Genomic DNA, 14,226 nt, shown 5'->3' with positions numbered 1-14,226 from the left:
TCAGTTTTGTATTTAGCTCCACTATAGTATTAATCCCTCTACTACAGCTGATTTCGAACTAACAAATATATGATGAATAAAAATGCCCTCTCTTCTCATGTCAGACCTCTCCAAGGAATTTGATTCAGTTAACTATAATATTATGCCCAGTCAATTACAAAACTACAATTTTCACCCATCTACAACTCAATGGTTCAGTAGCTACCTAACAGACCGTACTGAGTGTGTCAAAATTAATAACATTTCATCCAACTTCATTCGAGTCAAAACGGGTGTACCTCAAGGTAGTGTTTGTGGACCGATTTTATTCTCTCTTTATATTAACGATCTCCCAAAATCCGTCGAGCATGTGGCTATAGTCTGACGAAATTGGCCCGTGTCAGACGATGTATTCCTGAAGAGGTTCGCAAGAATGTTATCTAAGCAACAGTTTTCTCCATTTTACACTACTTTGACACTGTCTTTTCCAACTGCAATTTTACCCTCAAAAGCAATATACAACGCATAATTAATTTTGCAGTTCGCATTCAGTGTGGACTCAAAAAGTCAGACAATGTTACATCTTACAGAAATTCACTCAACTGGCCAACTATCCAGGAAAGGCACGACCCACATTGAAAAAATCTACTTCACAAACGTATCAACAACAAAGTCCCTGTCTACTTGTCTTACCTTCTCACACAAAATTCAGCAATTCACCAGTATAACACCAGAGGTAAATATCATGTTTCTAAAACCCACAGTCGCTCATTCAAATATTGTTCATCCATCTTTACCAATACTATAATTTAAACTACTTTACTGTGCCTGTTTATGCTTTTCTGAGTCATTTCTTGTCCGATCTGCATGTCATTTTCCTGCTTGTTTTAATTAATATACGGTGCTCACCAACTTTTCAAGCTTATCGTTTGATGTGTAGTTTTATAAGTTTTAACTTCTGGTCTCATATTGAGTTATTTATTATGTTTTTATTTCAATTCTGTATATTATTATGTCCATGTATTTTATCCAATGCATGAAAATCCATTTATTGATGCATTGACTTGAAGTAATAAATTAGAATTATATATAATATATATATATATATATATATATATATATATATATTATATATATATATATATATATATATATTATATATAGTCAGAAGTAGTAAAACAGTTTAAATTCACTTGGATGGAAATAAGTTCAGCAATGATGTAAAGTAACGTCATTCAAGTGCAAGCAATAGATCATTATGGCTTGTCTATGATTGTGTGAGATGAATGATGAAGACATTACATCAGCAGGATTAGTTTGTAACCATTAATATACGGCAAAGAAATAACATCATCAAAATCTCGTTGGTGTTCATCAGCTATTTACCAATGCGACTGTTTCGGGGATTTGAAAACAATACAGTTAACTGCCTTGGCTCCCAAAGCTGTACTGATTAGGTACCACCACACCTTAAGTTATTCTGAGTCTGATGTTATATATGATGTCTTTCGGTGTTGCATTAAATTCTTCAAGAAGTTGAGGATGTCTTGACATACCTTTATGAAACTGTCTGATGATTTTATGTTGTTGTCCTGCTTGAGACAAAATCCAGTTGTACAGGCTGGCAACTTTTGGAACAAAATCTTCTATTAGAAGTGTTGCACGATCAATGCGGAGATATTCTGACAACATAGTGTTCAAAAATGTACGAAGGGATGTTACTTATAATATATATATATATATATATTATATATATATATATATATATATATATATATATATATATATATATATATATATATATATATATATATATATATATATATATATATATATATATAAGTAACATCCCTTCGTACATTTTTGAACAATGTGCCCTCCCCGTTATCACCAAAATGGCTTTACGGCAACCTCTGAACTTGGGCACAGAGAGTACGGTTATATAGACAGTGTTCTTGACTTTTACTCACGAGAGTAATTTAGCAACTAGCTCAGTTACTGTACAACTACTTTGTAACTTCAGTCCCATCTTGACAGATGTACTATGCTAGCAGGGTACGCTTACCAATGCCGAACAACACTTAACTGGTGGTTCTAGTTTGGACTACTGATTTTGTCACTGTGTTGTTTTTGTCTGTTTGATTGCTTGACCTAGCGATTTACTTTACTTGAATTATATTACTGAGGGTGTCGCCGCCAATGCAGGTGTCCAAGATAATTTTGCCACAGTTGAATATACCAACGAAAGTTCCCTGTTGTTGCTTATACTCAAGTCATTTCCGCCGCTGTTGCAGATGTTTGCTCATAGTGCAGAACCCAAGATTAATTTGCAACTGTTCAGAGAACTTGTCAAGTTATGCCCACACCGTAGGTGCACATGACACATATAGTTTTGCAAGTGTTTCAAAAAAAGTCTACTTTGCCACAGTTGCAGATTCTCAAGACGGTTTTGCCTTTTCTGTAAATGACATATCCGATTTAGTCAAGGTTTGAGACTCGGAATATAATGTTACAAATTACGAGACAAACAAAGTACTTCTGCCATTGTTGCTAACTCCCAGATAGATTCGCAGACAGCCGAGACTGTGTTACCACAGTTGCAGATAGTACAACCAGTTTCACCGATACTCAAGTGCACACGACACGTTTAGTTTCGTCAACATTGCAAAACATTGCAGCTGCCAAGATTCTTTTGTCACCGGTGTAAATGCCATACCAAGTCAATTCCTTGTTACTGACTTCCAAAATAATGATGCCAGTATTGAAGAAACTTTAAGGGTTAGTCCATTCAAATATTAACCTGCCTCTAAAAGTTGAAGAAAATTATTTTTATGATGAAAAGATGAAAAATGTGCTGTTTATTCTCATAGAAATTAATATTTTATTAACTGATGTGTATGACGCCATTTTCGCGATATGGAAGCGCCACCTATCGGAATTCCTCAGAGAGGCTTGACCTTTGATGACGTAAAGTTTTCGTGTTTGGTTAAGGAAGTTAGGGGGTATCGCTAGGGGGTCTGATCTACGATACGTTTGTATTGAGATACTGCCCCATGGATACCCTTTGCCTTGAACCTTACAACTTTCAACCGGATTTCAGCGGTACCAAAGTCCACGATTTCGAATTCAGTGTTTTCAACGAATACACGGACACATCGATAAATTTAGAAGTAAAAAAAGGGCACGTGGCTCCACCAGTTACCGAAGAGAGCTCCATAGCTCCATATAAGTTACAACGTTAGGGGAGGCCATGTTTGGAGCTGAACCACAGTCCCTCCACCATGGCTGAACACCTATTTCATATCGCCTGGTGACGAAACGAACTCATACTTACCCAAAATTGTTGTATTTTATGGCAAATCATTTTGATCAACAGATGTTGGATTTCAAACGCGAATAGAACTGTATGACGACATTGCTCCGCATATTTAGCCATTGCAAAGGCAGTTTTAAAATACGGTTAACTTTTTTATAACAAAGAATGATTATCGAAATTGCCCATTAAAAGTGCTAGTTTTTCAGTGTCATATAGAAAAAAGAATGAACGAATGACAAGATAATTCTAAGCACCGTTCTCCCATGGGGAAGGATAAGAGACAAAGCGAACGACCGGAAACGGCTCAGCTGTCCGACTTTAAATGGTGTGATCCTCATCTAAAAGAAAATAGTGATACATACACACTTTCATATTCTCTGGGTGACATTAAACTTCAATCACACGTTCATGTTCTAGTTCATGTTCAACGTACAGACATAAAACACACTAAAATTTCCCTGTTCTCACAACTCACATTGAACTTTAATCGTAAGTTAAGGGTAATTAGAAACCACCATGGAGGTAGGAAGAGATCGCGAATCCGAGTAGCCGTTTTCTGCTGTCAACCTGGTGCAGTCTTGTAAAAAAAAAGATAATTGAGAATGGTAAAAATCTGAAAGCCACAACCTCCCGACTAGTCATTGAGAAAATCTTAATGAAAAGTTCAACACTTTACAGCAACGTCCGGGCGACAGGTCATGGAGAGAAAAGAATGAAAAAAACAAACGTGAAATTCACGACTTCACCACCGGTCATGGAAAAAAAAGTCAGAAAAAAATTCAACACTTTACTTTCATGACCTGGCTACCGTAATGACAAGAAAATACAGAGCTAAGTAAAATGCCAAAAGTCCCATCCTCACGATCGGTCGTGAAGAAAAATGTCGGAAGAAATCAACACATTACAGCCACAACTTGTCGACCGGTTGCGGAAAGACAAAAAGAAAAAAAAAAAAAGTGAAAAGCTGAAGCCTTGACATGGCAACCCGTCGTGGAGAAAAATTACTGACAAAGTCTAATGGCACTTTACAGCCACAACCTGGTGACAGATCGTGGAGAGATAATACAAAAAAAAAAACAGTCATAAACTTGAAAGCCAATTCTTCACGGTCGTGGAGAAAAATTACTGAAAAAGTCTAAAACCTGAAAGCCACGACCTCGTGGCCGGTCTTGGAGGAAAATGTTGGCAAAAATTTAACACTAAAGTTACAGTCACGGCCTCGTGACTGGTCGTAGAGAAAATGACAGTAAAAGGTAATGAAATAAACTACCTTTCGACAGATCCGGAGCGGGGCGATGGCAAATTAAAAAGTCATGTACTTTTATATAGCAATATGGAGAGAAAGCAGCTCTGAGAAAAAAATCTGAATCAAGGTTACTCTACGCTACAAGAGTAACGATGTCTGAATAGCCTGACTGAGAAACGTTTAATATTTTCGATCACATATATTGAGTATCTGATTCCATCGTTAAATACTGGAACTTAAAGTTTTCGGGCTTAAGCTCAATGATTATATTTGCTGCTGAGGTGGAGATGCGTGTTTGAATTACGATACGATGCACTCTGATCTTTGCGTAATTACATGGACATTTCTAGAAACCTTACAACAGACAGCCTCGTTTTTCACTACAATCCAATATGGTCGTACGACAGGTCGTGTAGCTGCTATATAAAACGTTGGTTCATTTTGACCATTTAGTGAAATCCGTGTGTATTAGTTATTCCGGGGGAAATCAATTGTAGAGATAATTTCATTTTTCGAAAAAAATGAAGGTTCATTTATATCTCGAACTATGCACATTAAAGCTTTCTGTAAATTAATACAAATTTATGTTCAGCGATTGTTGGACACCCTTTATGGAGATTAATCAATTGCATGAAACCGCAAACGGGAATCTGGCCATTATTTCAAACAAGAACATTATATATCTTGACTCAAAAATTAACATACTAGTCTAATGTTCTTTAAACATGTTTTTCCCAACAGACCAAATACCTACTGATGCGACAGTCTCATTCAATGCATCTCCTTTGGAACATGACCCGCTAGATATGTACTGTATAACATCAGACCCTAATTGTATATTGTACACTTGGTATAAAGATAATATGAAACTGGATGAATCCAAAGAAGGGATAAGTTTTGACGAGAATACCAAAACGCTTACTATCATAAGTGTGAACAGAGACCACTCAGGAATGTATAAATGTGAAGTGTCAAACCCGTTCGGAAGTCTTGGAAGTGATGAGATGCGTTTGGATGTCCATTGTAAGTAAATATATAACTTCTCATTTTCCTAAGAGAGAAAAATACTTAAAGAGTTATTTAGTGTTTTCTGTGGACTGAAAAATCCAGTCAGTGCACTTTCATACTTTAAATTGGCTCAATTGTTCATATATTTCTCTTTATACCCGTATAGTCCTGATTGAAAAGGTCCTATCAATTTTGTACTTAACACTTTTTCTAGCAACTGCGATCGGTGTCTACCGTCCTTACATGGTTCACCTATATCACGATGACTTGGTTGTTGTTGTTGTTTTTTTTGTAGGCAGCATTACGTTTTAGTGTTTATATGAGAGGTCTTATTAGTTATTTTAATATGTCCCTCGTTGGTCTCGATTCTCTTTGCTGCTATATTATAACGGCTTTGTGTATGTATTTCCTTACAGTTTTACATATTAATAAAACAAACTAAAAACACCTATCAGATTACACCAGGCTGCACCATTACACGCATGTTTCTAAAAAACTTGCCATGCAAGACAGAAGACAGCTTCTCAAACACTTTCCACCTCAGCCTCTTGCACGTTCCCACCCTGTATTTTCCAACTCTGCCTAGTCAGATATCCTTGTTAAAACCCTGCCATGATACCCATCAACCAATATACCAAATGGTTGGATACAAATTAAACCCTGAGCTTTTATTTCTGTATTTTGTTGTGACTTGAATGTCGCCTTGATGGTATCACTTTTTTCAACTGCCATGAGAAAAACTGATGATAATATAGCAGGATACATCAGGTTTTGAAAGGTCTTTACTATTGCTATATTTCTTAATTTTAAAAATACATGATTACTAATTAACTTTCTATATAATGGGGGGGGGGTCGCTCAAATTGTTTGGGTTAGAGGAGAGTGTTACGACCCAAGAGAACTAAAGTTTCTTGATGGGATGTCGGTCAAACAAAGATCACGCCAAACATTAAATGTTATATAAAAATCTTGCATTTAATTAAAATTAACTAATGCATGAAAATAAAAATGCAAGTTATCACAATGACTTTAAACTGAGCGCGACCAGGTAAGTAAAAGTGAACAAAAAACGATATTTATTGTTTGTATCAAATAGAGTACAGACCCGTCGGATTTTTGCTCCGGTCTTGAACGCCGTCGAAAAGTCTGCTATCTAACAACAGAGTCACGAATGTCTGTACACAGTAATTATTTCTTGTGCGACAATTGAGGAAGGACTGCGACATCTCTGACAGCGGCAATACAGTTCTTGAGTCGACCGACGTGGATATCACAGTGTGCAGCGTGCAGTTTTTACGACTACGACGTTTTCAAAGTCTCTGACACACACACTCACCAGAATCTTGAGCGTTTGTACGAGAAGAGCAGTCCGACCAGCAAACAACTTGACGTATTTACTTCGTCACCAAACAGTCCGAATTTCGCCGGCAAAGATAGCAACTGGGAAGCAATCAAACCATGGAACTTCTGGACATCACGCTGCTCACAGAAGACAAGCGACGTGGCGACACGTATGCATTTATAGAACCACAAAATAAATTATTCATGAACGCACCTGGTCACGCATAAATTATACAAAACAATGTGCACCTGGTCACGCAAAAGAAAAGATACATTCACTGCATCAACTTACAATAGAAGACATCGTAACACCTCCCCCGCAAAAGAAAAACGTCATGACCGTGACGTTTTTAAAGGGGAGTTACAAGTATAATTTCCTCAGAATTCGTATACAACTTGTTACATTATTTTACACCCTTGATAGAGCATCAGCAATAATGTTATCTTTACCAGAGATATGTACTATTCTGATTGAATACGGCTGAAGTGTCAGACTCCAGCGAAACAACCTATTACTCTTTGTTTTAAATTTATTCAGGAACACTAGCGGATTGTGATCAGTGTACACAGTGATACCACCTACGCCATTTGTTACGTAGATTTCAAAGTGTTGAAGGGCGGATACCAGGCTTAAAGCCTCTTTCTCAATCGTGGAGTACACTTTCTGATGCTTGTTCAACTTTCTTGAGAAGTAACTGACAGGCTTTTCAATTCCTGAATCATCATCCTGAAGTAATACTGCGCCGATCCCGACGTCACTGGCATCAATAGCCAATTTAAATGGTTTACAAAAATCTGGCGCCACCAACACAGGATCATTCACTAAAAATGCTTTTATCTTGTCAAATGCAGTTTGACAGAATCAGACCATTCATATTTCACATTGTTTTTGAGCAGGTTGATAAGAGGTGTAACAATGGTACTATAATTTGCAACAAATTTTCTATAGAAACCCGACATGCCAAGGAAGCGGAGCAATTCTCTCTTGCTTGTTGGTGTCGGAAATTTTTCAATGACTTGAACTTTTGCCTGCCTTGGTGACACTTTACCTTGCCCTATGACATGACCGAGATAAACAACTCTGGTTTCGCAAATGCACTCTTTGCATGATTGATTACCAGGTTGGCTTGACCAAGTCGTTCAAATACATTTCTTAAATGGGCTAAATGGTCTTCCCCCTGTTTCACTGAATACCAGGATGTCATCAAGGTACACTACACAATACACTAAACCTGCTGTGACCTTGTTCATTAACCTTTGAAAGGTAGCCAGGGCATTTTTTATTCCAAAGGGCATGAATTTAAATTGATATAAACCCCTTGGAGTAATGAAAGCAGATATTTCTCGTACCCTTTCGGTCAAAGGTTCCTGCCAATAACCTTTTAACAGATCAATTTTTGTTACATACTTAGCTTTTCCAATTTTGTCAATACAGTCTTCTATTCAATTCTTGGAATTGGGTAGGAATCTGTGCGAGTTACAGAATTTACCTTGCAATAGTCTATACAAAGTCTGATTAAATTATCTGATTTGGGCACAAGAACCACGGGAGAGCTCCAGCTACTTTCACTAAGCTCTATGAGGTCATGGTCTAACATATATTGTATTTCCTCATGAACTTTTGCAGATTTGTAAGGGTTAAGTCTGTAGGGTCTCTGTTTGATAGGACTTTCATTACCAACATCGACATCATGAGAAGTTAAGGAAGTACAACCCGGCGTATCTGAAAACAGGTGTTCATGATCTTTAATGAGCTCAATTATATCACTCCTTTTGCTCTCAGACAAATAATTCAACGTAGTCGTCAGATAAGCAAGTCCTGTGGAGTTTGAAAACTTACCATTTAATTGAGCATTCTCTGTTATGTTTACATCAAAAATATCTGACCCTTCGCCACATGCACTGTGATCATTACTACTCTGAGTGACAGTAGCTAACCCAACTGCCGGTTTTGGATCAATTTCGCGTTCAAAATACTGTTTGAGCATATTGATGTGACAAACTCTGCGCAACTTGCGTCTTTCTGGAGTACTAATAACATAATTGACACTATTGAGCCTCTTTTCAACCTCATAGGGTCCCTGAAATTTGCGGATAAGGGCTCACCTGGCACAGGTAACAACTCAAGCACCTTATCACCTGGTTTTAACTTAAGAAATTGACTACCTTTTATCATAGTTCTTTTTCATGGTTTGCTGAGATTGTCGAAGGTGTTCTTTGGCCAAGCCACATGCTTTTGTGAGCCCTTCTTTAAAGTTTGAACTATAGTCCAGGAGGTTAATGTCGTCATCTTCACTTAAGAACATCTCTTTTATCAATTTTAGTGGCCCCTTACTTTGTGGCCATATACAAGCTCAAACAGATTGAAACCTGTCGATTCATTTTGAGAATCTCTTGACGCAAAGAGTACAAACAAAATGCCCTTATCTCAATCCTCTGGGTATTCCATGCAATCCGCTGTTAACCTTTTTTGAGTGTCTGATGATACCTTTCCAATTCCCCTTGCGATTGAGGATGATAAGCGGAGGAATGTACTTGATTGATCCCCAAGTGACACATAACTTCCTGAAATAGACCTGACATGAAGTTTGATCCTTGATCTGATTGAACCTCCTTTGGCAAACCATACCTGGTGAAAAATTGTGTCAAAGCATCAACCACAACTTTGGTAGTAGTGTTTTTCAAGGGAATAGCATCTGGAAATCTTGTTGCCATATCCAAAATAGTCAATATATACTTGTGGCCTGACTTTGTTCTTGGTAAAGGACCAACACAATCGATAAGAACCTTACTGAATGGTTCACCAAATGCTGGGATTGGAATCAGTGGAGCTGGTTTAATCGATGGCTGTGGTTTTCCTAACATTTGACAGGTATGACAAGTTTTGCAATACTGTACCACATCACGATGCAATTTAGGCCAATAGAAGTGAGCTAAAACCCTAGCTTGAGTTTTTCTAATGCCAAAGTGTCCCGCCATAGGAATTTTCATGAGCTAGTCTTAGAATTTCAAGACGATAGCATTGAGGTACAACTATTTGATGTTTTACTGACCACTCTTCATCAGAAGGAACAGAAGGTGGTCTCCATTTTCTCATAAGGACCCCTGATTTGATATAGAAGCATTCCGGAACTTCGGTAGCTTCACATTCTACTAATGCCTTTTGAATCAAATCATTCAAAACAGGATCAGCCTTTTGTTCCTTAACAAGAGCAGACTGAGTAAACTTACTCTCCGGAGAATCATTTTTAGACGTGCAATCATCACTGTCCAAATCTTTGAAAAAGGTTTCAGCAAGCCAAACTCCAGAATTCGAAGACACCTCGGAATTTGCGTGATATTTTTGTTTTTCCCTTGATTGTGATCTTGTTACAACACATGAAGGAAATATGCCTGGGAAGGTGTCATTTAATTGTTTGGTCTCTGAATGAATAATTGGTGAGTACGGGAGAAACATTGACTTTGCCCCCTAGCAAAATCGTTCCCTAGCAGAAAGCTTACACCTTGTATAGGTATAGTACGAACAACACCTACTTTAATAGGACCTGTGACAAGCTCAGATTTCAAGTTTACCTCATAAAGGGGAACCGACACAAACGCACCATCAATACCTTGAACAAGAACACTAGCATTTATTATTATTATTATTAGACTTTATTTAAACTCGATAGACTGTTGAGCCGAAGGCTCTTCTCACACAGTGTCGAGATGCAAGAAATATACAATATGTACATTAAAGAATATAAAAAACAGAACAGAGAAAAACAAAACATTAAGACAGCAAGAAACAGACGACAATATAAAAAACGCCAAAAATGGCTTAAAAATTACATTTTGCCCAAAAGATAAGACTTAAATTTCGTTTTAAAAGAGTGAAGAGTAGAGCAAAATTTGACATCTGCTGGTAAACTATTCCATATTTTGACACCGTTATACGTAAAACTCCTCTTAAAAATTTGAGTTCTGTGTCTTGGAATATTTAATTCATTTCTGTCTACAGATCTTGTACTACGACTGTGGACGTTCTGGACGCTTCTAAAAACATTCAAATAATTAGGAGCCAAATTATTTTGGACTTTGTACATAGAAGACTGATTCATTAAAAACAATCCTTTCTCTGAATGGTAACCAGTTTAAAACGTCGAATAAATTACGACTAGGAGTGCTAAAATCTGAGTCTAAAAGTACTCTGGCTACAGCTTTCTGTAGTCTTTCAACACATAGTAAAAGTTTGTTGGAACAATGACCCCATATGTTAGAACAATAGTCAAAATGGGGTAAAATAAAACAATTGTTTGGAATTTGTGGAACACTTTGAACGTCCTGGCAGAACATCATATAACATTAAATACTGTGCAGCTCCGGTGTCTCTTAGTATAGTAACATGTTTAATTTCTCCGTCGCTAGCCAATGACATAACTTCACCATGGGAAACAAAACTCTCATAGCCCTTTGGGACAGACTGGGACATTTTAGAATTGTCTGGTTTGTTTTGGAAAACAGAAATTTGGACCTTTTAGCCAAGGGAGTATCGACAGATAACCCATCTTTTGGATTGACCAACGCTACCGGTTTACTCAACTTCTGATTATCCTTTATCCATTTAAAACACTGGGCCTTAACATGTCCAGCTTTACCACAGTAATAGCAAACAAGAGTCTTTCTATGCTCACGACGTTGATTAGAGGAACTCTTTTTATCCTGTGAATTTGACTTGGGTTCGGAATCAGACTGTTGTTTTGAAGTAAAACGCTTATTATCAACGTATTTATTGAAATTGTACGGACCACTACTAAATTTCTTATGAGTGAGCTCTTAATCTTCAGCTATAGCTGCCGCACGTTTCAAATCTCGAATGTTATGTTCGTCCAAATGAGTCTTTATATCGAAGGGAATGCTATTCTTAAATTCTTCTATCAAAATCACTTCCCTTAATTTATTAAATTCCTTTGCAGCTTGGAGCTAACGATACCACTTGTCGAAAACAATTTCTCTTTCCCTTGCAAACTCAGCAAAAGTTTTACCTGTCTGCTTTGTAGATTTCTAAACTTCTGTCTATAGGCATCAGGAACTAATTCGTAAGCAGAGAAAATGGCTTTTTTTAACAACTTTGTAATTTTCGGTCTGTTCATCAGACAATGAAGAAAATACTTCTTGCGCTTTCCCAATCAACACCGATTTGTAGCAATATGGTCCAATACCTACGAGGCCAATCAAGCCGTTTTGCTATCTTTTCAAATGCTAAGAAATACGAGTCGACTTCATCTTCACAAAATTGAGGGATGAGCCTAATATTCTCGGCAACATCAAAATGCATACTCTGAATTCCTGTACTAGACAAAAGTGTGAGTGTTCCCCCGATAATTGAGATTGCAACTCCATTTTTCTTAATTCAAAGTCTTCCTGTTCTTTTTCTCTCTTAAATTCCTCACTTTTCTTCCATTGCTCAAATTTTAGCTTTTCTCTCTCAAATTCAATTTTCCGCCAATTCAAGGGAATTACCATCAACAAAAGTTGCTCTACACGCGGTTGTAACTTTAATTATAAATCACCAGCGATAATATCAATCATTTCACGTTTCCTCATTCCACTACTCAGAGAGACTCCAATTTGATCAGCAACAAGTCTTAAATCGGCTTTTCTCAATTGCTCTAAATCTTGAATGGACAAGTTTTCATTTTCCACGAATTCGACTACATTGAACTCACCTGAGGCAGCCATTTTGAATGTGATTTTAGCGATACTTTGTTTGACCGTCTGACGGGAGACGAACTCATTCTGTTCAATATCTGGGACGAGCCCCCAATTTGTTACGACCCAAGAGAACTGAAGTTTCTGGACGGAATGTCGGTCAAACAAAGATCACTCCAAACATTAAATGTTATATAAAAATCTTGCATTTAATTAAAATTAACTAATGCATGAAAAATAAAAGTTATCACAATGACTTTAAACTGAGCGCAACCAGGTAAGTAAAAGTGAACAAAAACGATAATTATTGTTCGTATACAAATCGAGTACAGACCCATCGGATTTTGCTCCGGTCTTGAACGCCGTCGAAAGTCTGCTATCTAACAACAGAGTCCGGTATTTCACAAGTCGAACAGATTAGACACAGTCAGAATGTCTGTACACAGTAAGTATTTCTTGTGCAACACTTGAGGAAGGACTGCTACGTCTCTAACAGCAGCAATACAGTTCTTGAGTCGACCGATGTGGATATCACAGTGTGCAGCGTGCAACTTTTACGACTATGACGTTTCCAAAGTCTCTGACACACACAATCACCAGAATCTTGAGCGTTTGTACGAGAAGAGCAGTCCGACCAGCAAACAACTTGATGTAATTACTTCGTCACCAAACAGTCCGAATTTCGCCGGCAAAGGTAGCAACGGAAGCAGTCAAACCATGGAACTTCTGGACATCACGCTGCTCACAGAAGACAAGCAACGTGGCGACACATATGCATTTATAGAACCACAAATAAATTATTCATGAACGCACCTGGTCACGCATAAATTATTACAAAACAATGTGCACCTGGTCCACGCAAAAGAAAAGATACATTCACTGCATCGACTTACAATAGAAGACATCATTATAACAGAGGGGCAACTCAAATTTGACCATGATGGTACTCAATTTTTTAGCTCCGCCGTCAGCGACAAGGAGCTTATCAAATAGGTTGATTTTCTGTCGTCGTCCGTCGTCGTCGTCGTTTGTAGTCGTCCGTCAACAATTGCCTTCTCCTCTGAAACCGCAAGTTCAATTGCTTTGAAATTTTATACGCAGTTTACTTACGCTGACTTGACTTAAGTATGTTAAATTCGTGATGAAATTTGCATATTTGTATTTTTGGGGCATTTTTTGTTGTTTTTGCTAAAAAATCTTCTTCTCTGAAACCGCTTGACCGATTGCTTTTGAAATTTGATATGCAGTTTACTTAGGGTGACTTCAGTCAGATTTGTCAAAATCGTGGTGAAATTTGCATATTTGTATTTTTATTGCAATTTTTGTCATTTTCACTGACTTGGTTCGGTCAAAAACCCAGAGTTGGGTTAGCATGTTTCTCTTAAATATATTTAAGACGAATCAAGAACTCAAGATAGTATATTTTCAACTGATGTAGAAACACATTGATTAGCTTGAGGAAGCTCCAAAAGAGTTTAAATCTTCTTTTATAAAGGATTACAGAAAGAGGGCTAATAAACAGTACAAAACAAGGATACAAATATTGTAAAAAGGGGATTTCCGCTGGTTGTTTACCTAGTCCAGTTAACAAATTATTGAAATATGGTGGTAAACATGCAAACAGAATATGTGTTTTAAGGCAGTG

General features: G+C 37.4%; 1 long non-coding RNA gene across 1 annotated transcript in view; it reads left to right on the top strand.

Moving 5' to 3' along the window:
• Nucleotides 1–5,453: 5,453 nt before the first annotated feature.
• Nucleotides 5,454–14,226, top strand: part of LOC139125661 (uncharacterized) — a 65,355-nt gene continuing 56,582 nt past the window's right edge. Inside the window, exon 1 of the long non-coding RNA XR_011550326.1 lies at nt 5,454–5,564. This is a non-coding gene — a long non-coding RNA (uncharacterized lncRNA). The remainder of the gene's footprint in view (nt 5,565–14,226) is intronic.

The sequence above is a fragment of the Ptychodera flava genome (genome assembly GCF_041260155.1).
Source record: "Ptychodera flava strain L36383 chromosome 3 unlocalized genomic scaffold, AS_Pfla_20210202 Scaffold_25__1_contigs__length_14229661_pilon, whole genome shotgun sequence".
NCBI lineage: Eukaryota > Metazoa > Hemichordata > Enteropneusta > Ptychoderidae > Ptychodera > Ptychodera flava.
This window is presented reverse-complemented; position numbering and strand designations above follow the sequence as displayed.